The sequence below is a fragment of the Topomyia yanbarensis genome, chromosome 1 (genome assembly GCF_030247195.1).
Source record: "Topomyia yanbarensis strain Yona2022 chromosome 1, ASM3024719v1, whole genome shotgun sequence".
Lineage (NCBI taxonomy): Eukaryota > Metazoa > Arthropoda > Insecta > Diptera > Culicidae > Topomyia > Topomyia yanbarensis.
Window position 1 is genome coordinate 213,952,051 of NC_080670.1, and position 7,256 is coordinate 213,959,306.

The following is a 7,256-nucleotide window of genomic DNA, read 5'->3' on the forward strand; positions in this document are numbered from 1 at the left end:
TTATCTGGGTGGACTTTTGAAATTTCAATTACGGCCGTATATCGTTTCTTCAGGTCTTTCTAAATCTTCAGTAAACTGAGCGCTGAAAAATGATCACAACCGGTACGTTCGAGAGCAACCGGCAGCACTTCAAACGGGAAAACTGAGTCTTTGATGTCGAATTCACGGAGCTTTTATTTTTATTTACTTTTAAGATCAGAAAAAATGCAGAAGGTTATAAATAATATGAGCGATTCAAGGTCATTGGTTTTTGCCGCAGCTGCCGGGGTACCACAGGGAAGTCATCTTGGACCATTTTTTCCTTCTTTATGTTAACGATATCTACAATATGTATAGGGATTCACGTTCTTATACCATTTACTTCCAATTATTTCACTTCATCAAATGTATTACAGATCAGTAACTTCTCCAAATACAGCTTAATAGTCTTGATATCTGGTGTCTTTCCTCCTATCGAATGGTATTTCCTTAATGTGTCAAATTGTTCAGTTATGTTTTTCTAGACAATATTCACATTTTTCGTACGATTATGCCTTATCTAGTGTAGTTTTAAAAGATGATGAAGGATTTTAAGGTCATGTTGGATTCAAACTTACCGTTTAAGGAACACATTGCGGAAAGCTCTTGGTTTCGTTAAACAAAATGTATTACAAATATTCAGTGTTTGAAATCGGTCTATTGTGCATCTTTTCGCTTCAGCTTTGAGCTGAGACAGGACTCTCGAATAGATGTTTTCTTTTATTTTGTTTCTGGTAATCTTATCTTTCATCTCCTTTAGCTTCTTATTCTGCCTCACATATTTTTTAACGGATGGCTGCATTTGACGGTGAGTTAGTTCAGGTCTTGAATATGCATCAGCTGTATGGTTCCCAAAAATGGTATCCAGAAAATCAAAACGCCAATTGGCACGCTTCACTCTTCGTCGTCTTCCTTTGGAATGATCATATATACGACGTCACCATCCATCTGTCAAACTATCGAGGCGCACACGCTCCAGCTCCACATATAACTCCTCTTTCTCGTATTTTATGTGCAGTGCACATTAATGACGCTATCATTGCAGGAACGACCTTTAGTTATCAACACGCTTATGATGTTGCGGATATTCTTTCGAACACCATAAAGCCATTTTCCAGGACACTACCTGTCTTCTTCCTCAAGCCTCATGCTGTTTCACTGAAATACTTTTACACGGAACTGGAAATAGGAAACACAGCACAATCGATTAATATTTTCTGTTAACATAGGCTGTCCCGTTAGAACTTTAACCCTTCGCAGACCAGATGAGATTCCCATACATGCGGTAGCCTGCTATCGATAAACATGATGTCGTATCCGACCCCTTCCTGGTCTGCGGAGGATCAATAGTCGAATACTCAACAAACATATGATTACGGCTTAAAAGCCAACTGTCAAAATTCTCTTTGAAAGAAAATTACGCACAAACCGTTGCTGGCTAAACACAGTTCATAGCAGTTAATGGAAGAGAAAACTTTTCTCTTTTGTTTACTATCAAGCTCTGTGATTAGCGAGTAACGGTTTTCCGGAATTTCCTTTCAAAGAGAATTTTGACAGTTGGCTTTTAAGCCTTAATCATATGTTTGTCGAGAAGTATGCCAAATAAGAATGCTGATAGATCCAAGAGACATCAATTGTCTAAACGGCGAACTTATCTTTCCAATGCAATGCTGTTTGCCTATTTCCAATATATTGACAAAAATACACGCTTAACTTTAAATGAACGATTGCTGAGCTGTAGTTAATTTATTTGTCGGAGTTTATTGGGGTTCACATAGTCATTAGTGCAGCTAAAATTAAAAAAAAGTTTAGTAAGGCGAAATGCGTAAAAATACAGATTCTTTGATTGTCAACCTACACTTTCCGTCATGGATTGCTAAGTTTTTCTTGTGTTTCCAGCAGGCGCCGTTCATGATGACGATGGTGGTGATGACGATGGCGACGAACAAGCAGGTGAATCAGACTTATCGATGATTCATCGTAGATTACCATGGAATTAGGTTCGTTTCCGCCGGTTCATTCATCGCCCAATCTGCGTCGTTTGAGAGGGGGTGCGTTCATTCATCACAATGAATCACAGACGTGAGAAAGTGCGCGAGAAGTGCAGCTGTGTATTCCTACAGACACACTACTGCTGTCATTTCAACCTGCCGGCGGTTTCGCGAACTCACTCATACTAATGACTAATTTCTCCGCGATGGTTAAACACGTCATCGTCGTCGTCGTCGCCGCCGCCGTTGTTAGCGGTGGGGAGGGTCTCAAAATTTTTCCTTTGAGGAATGACTTGCAAACTGGAAACGTGTTCATGCCTGCTGTGTTTGTTGTTTTCGCATGTTTTTATTACTTTTTCGCTATTGCTACACTCTTCGTCGGGGTGGCACTGGGTTTTTTTATCGTTAGAAAAAAAACCACACGGTCATTATTAACGTGACCAAATTTTGCACCGGTTTAGGATCGACGGGGGAACTGCGTTTGGACTGACGCAAAAGAGCCAACCATCAGTGTATTGTTTATATTGAACGATTTCCGAGAAAATTAGTTCTATAATTGGACAAAGATACTTGAAGCTGATGGTCGCCACATTCCGGAAATACCACAAATAAAGAGGTCAGTGGAATTTCCGCCCGTGTCAACTGTTGATCGCACGTGGAAAGAGATTGTTTTCGGAGTCATCGACTAATATCAAGGTTATAATTTGGGAGAAGAACAAATCCAATCGTTTTACATAGAGCCACAAAGAGCACGTAGTGTGTGGGAATCCCCAACTCCACTGGAAAGTTCCTTGTACTGGCTTGATGGCTCACAGAAGCAGGATTGACGTCATTCGCGCGTGACTGTAATAATCGGTCCTGAATGATGCAATTCGGAGAAAACAAACGAGAGTATTCACTGGTATTGAGTGTTGATGTTTGCTTTCCAATTCAATCCATATACACACTGAAGCATCGGATGATGGATGGATGTGGGTGGTTGCTAGTGGGCACCAGTTCCGTAAGCTGCTTCGTCGCCTCCGCTCCTGTGCAAACCTACGACGGCTTGTTGTTTGTCACAAAATATGTATTAAATCGTAAGATAACAGAGTTGGCTATGGCAGTTGTTTCACTATCCTGTTCCACGCCCGAGGAAAATCCCCGCCAATCAAACATTCGACAATCCGATAAGTAGTGTGCGGAATGTTTGCGCAAAGATGATGATTCATACCGCTAACGGTCACTAATTGTGGATGGCTGTATTCGGAGAAAATTGGTGTGAATCATTCACAACCTTTGTGTGACTGATTCATAACATGAATGGTTTATTAGCGTAATCATCTAGCTTCAGTCGAAGTAGGCCCATTTCACAACCATTCATATTGTTACTTCACTATAGCAACTCACTCTTTGTTCATCACGGTCACTGTTCGTTGGTGAAATTTCACGACAATGTTTCACAGATTCACGAAACAGTATCCTTGTAGACCGATCACTAAAAACCAGTGATTTATCTCCCTGTCGACAAGAAGGTTCGGACACAGAAAACAATCCGATAAAATAACTTGCCTCGACAGATAAGATAAACCAGTGTCTTCGTGACCATCACCTTGACCTTGCAAACACTCCTTCACTAGTTTCACGTGAATTCACAACCCACCACAACGCTGATGATGAATCACACCTGCGAGTCGCGCCGCACTCTTCCAGTTCTTTCGGTGACAGATCCAATCAACAAGCCAAATGAGAGAGAGAGATAACCGACAAAACACGTCCGCACCGGCCAGACGACAGAATACAACTTAGCCTCGGCCAAGGCTGGACGCTTGCCTATATAGATGTCGACAACGGACCGGTCGTCCAGGCCCGGACCGGTGGGGTGAGGTGAAGTGCGACGCCATATAGGCAACATGTGCATTCACGTACTGGCGTGTGGTACTGTGCTGGCTGGTGAACGAGCATATCGATGTGAGGCGAGGTACGTCACCATTCCGTTAATAGGTAGTATGACGTGCTCGGAGGGTTTGCTAATAGTTTTTTTTCTGCTTTTGCCATTGCTTTACGGTGTCTGTAGTGGTAATGAATACCTCAATTGGTATGCGAAGTGCGTTTTCGGCAGGGATGCCAGTTTTGCGGGTTGGAGCGCAAGTGACATTAAGAAAATTTTGTGAATTTCAAATTTTCTTTACCGCAATTGAAGCAATAAGTTTCGGGTCATTTCATTCATGTTTAATAGTGGCAATTCTCGAGGCTCCATAAGAAATATTCGTATTTGTTATTGTTAATCATGAAGTTTGATGCCAATATTGACATAATGAAAAAAAAATATAATTCAGGCTACTTTTTTACTGAGCTCCTTGCACTGATTATACGAAGATATATAGGGTACTTAATATTAAATACCGTTGCTGCCACATAAAATATCATCCTTTGTAGTATAGATCACCAAAAAATGGCGACTTTTACTCAAAAATCGTTTATTTTTAGTGAAATGTACATATGGCTTTCTAACGAAAGAATATAGAGGTTTAGTATATTGCAACAATATCTTTAAGTATTTCTAAAGTCATCGTAACGAAAAATCAAACCTGCAAAGGTTACATAAAGAAAACCATTTTTTTAAGAAACACCCTATTTTTTTGGTAAATTTCTTTTAGAAGAAAAAGTACAAGACAAAGCTCCATCGTCTGTAACAAAGTTTTTACAATTTGATTTTCTTCGATTTTCTGAAATACTGCGAAACTATCTCGAACCATTATAAAATAAATATTCGGATTTTAATAAATTTAAAACCACTCCATCCATTATTTAAAATAATAGAAATGTCTTATGCTATATGGTTTCTGATGAGGCGAAGCCGAAACGCAACTGAGTATGAAATAAGGATTTGTGCCCTCAAGTGCAAAGACTGGTTTTACCAACAAATTTTCACTCTAGTGAGAAATTTTGGTTCTTACCAAATTTTCCTCCTTAGGGTGAAATATAGCATAGTGCTTTCGCATAGGCCTGCTAAGCCAAGACAAGTTTCGGCTTCACTATGTCTCATCGACACAAACAGAATTTCTGCTCGAACGGGACATCACGTTTGATCAGTCGTTCGATTGAAACACAAAGTGTGTTTTAGTTTTAAGGGATTTGCGTCAAGCCGGCGCTAATCTATTCCGACAATAAGTTAGTTCGGTTTCTGGTGAGGCGAATCCGAAACGCAACTGAGTAAGAAATGTCTTGTTAAATGCAAAATGTTATCCTGGGAACGAAATTATATATTTTATATTGCCCACCGTGAAAGTGATTGAAACATACTACCAACGATCAAATCATGAAATACCAATTTTTTACGCATAACTTTTGAAGTTTTTATTGTTTTGCTAGCATATCCTTTAAATGAGTTTTTGAAGACAAACATTTTCTTTAAACATATCAAAACTCCAGTTTCTACTGTTAAATAAATATACTACTCAAAAATCTATTCTCAGCGATCAATTTTATGAAATTTGAAAAATCATCGTAATCGCCATTTTTTGTTCAATTATACCTCGAATCATGACCTCATATGTTGTAGAATTATCTTCCGTTTGCTCCAATCAGTGATATTGGTGCTCCAAAAAACCACAATGTTGTCGAAAAAGTGCTCATATGAATTGCGCCTAGAATGGGCCATCGTTGTTGGCCTAGCAGGAATCACGAAGACGAGAAAAAAGGTCAACTTTGTAACTTTGTGACTTTTGCAATTCGATTGTTTATGATCTGTAACTAATTTGATTTGTCTGCTTTGTGGTACGGAGCATATAAATTAAACAAAAATGCCGTGACGGACAAAATCATGCGATAGTTCCAGGTATTTAAGTTCTTGTCAATAAGGGACACTAACTTTCTGATATGAAAAATGTCATCCAAACAGAAATACTGTTTTAACGAGAATTCCATCAAAACGAAGCGACATCCAAGTAGAACCAGATTTATGATTGGATTTTACCTATTTGCCAAATTTTTGCTACCGAAATACTATTGTAACTATACTCTAATAACGAGAAAAATCAATAATTGAATTCAAACTTTTTTTCAGCTGTTGTATTAGGAACATAAAGAGAAAAGAAGACTCGCATTATCCACTATCTGGAATACAACCAAGATTGATGATCAGACTTTCGACATTTACCAGTTGATGTTGAGATACTATTGTAAGTATAACTGTATTAACACATGTTTTGAACGATTGTAATAGAAATTTATAGAGAAAAAATCGCAATGTCCATTATTTGGACAATTAAATCAGTTTTACAGCTCTTGAGCTGCATGTAAATAGCTGCTACAAAAATTTGGTGTAATTCGAGCCGAACGCTCTCAAAACTGAATGTTTGTTTCAGATTGAACCTTGAACTCAAAACACCACGATTGAGCCTGCACTAAATTTGACACAAAAATCCTTGTGATACGCCTGGACAAATCTCCGCGGAGGATGAGAGAATGGTTAGTTGCGAAAACTGTAACACACTCACAAAAACGCGACGCGAGACAGGACACAACACTTATTGTCCTTACTAACTTTAAAAAAAGGATTAAAAATTACCTTTTTGTCGACCGGTTTCGGGCTCGATGTTGCCCATCTACAGGACGATGTCCGACTGATTACTGGATTACACATACAATCGTACTGCGTGCAGTACTCGTCGAGAAGAGAGTTAAAAAAACACAAAAATTCACTGAATTTTCAGGTTTGTCAAGTGGAAAAGGGGTGATGATATTGGCGCGTCGTCCTCGTTCATAAGCACGTGTTCAGCATTGGCTATGTACATCGGACATCGTCCTGTAGATGGGCAACATCGAGCCCGAAACCGGTCGACAAAAAGGTAATTTTTAATCCTTTTTTTAAAGTTAGTAAGGACAATAAGTGTTGTGTCCTGTCTCGCGTCGCGTTTTTGTGAGTGTGAATCGAGTCCTTACGTTGGCACAACCCCCCAAAAAAAAAAAAAAAAAAAAAAAAAAACTGTAACAGCTGGCATAATTTTCGATGCGTAGAAGAAACAGCAGCAGTAAGAAAGGAGAGAGTTTAGGCACTACTTGCCAGGGAGCTGCGATAGAGTTTGAGAAGAACAATGAAACGAAGAAAAAGCGGTCGATCAAGAATGAACGTTGACGATTCTGATTGGTCTAGCGTTAAGTCGGATCGTTCAAGCGATATCTGTATGGAAAAAGGAGCTAGGAACGGATAAAGCTAGAACTAGTAGCAAAATGGAGATCAAAAGAAAAAGGGCTTCCTCTCTGAAA

The 7,256-nt window shown here is 39.2% G+C and overlaps 1 long non-coding RNA gene across 1 annotated transcript; it reads right to left on the bottom strand.

Moving 5' to 3' along the window:
* Positions 1-349: 349 nt before the first annotated feature.
* Positions 350-3,691, bottom strand: LOC131676500 (uncharacterized). The gene is made up of 3 exons (XR_009303196.1): positions 1,877-3,691; positions 597-1,808; positions 350-538 (listed from the first exon to the last, which is right to left on the bottom strand). It is a non-coding gene; the product is annotated as an uncharacterized LOC131676500 (long non-coding RNA).
* Between the last annotated feature and the right edge of the window lie 3,565 nt (positions 3,692-7,256).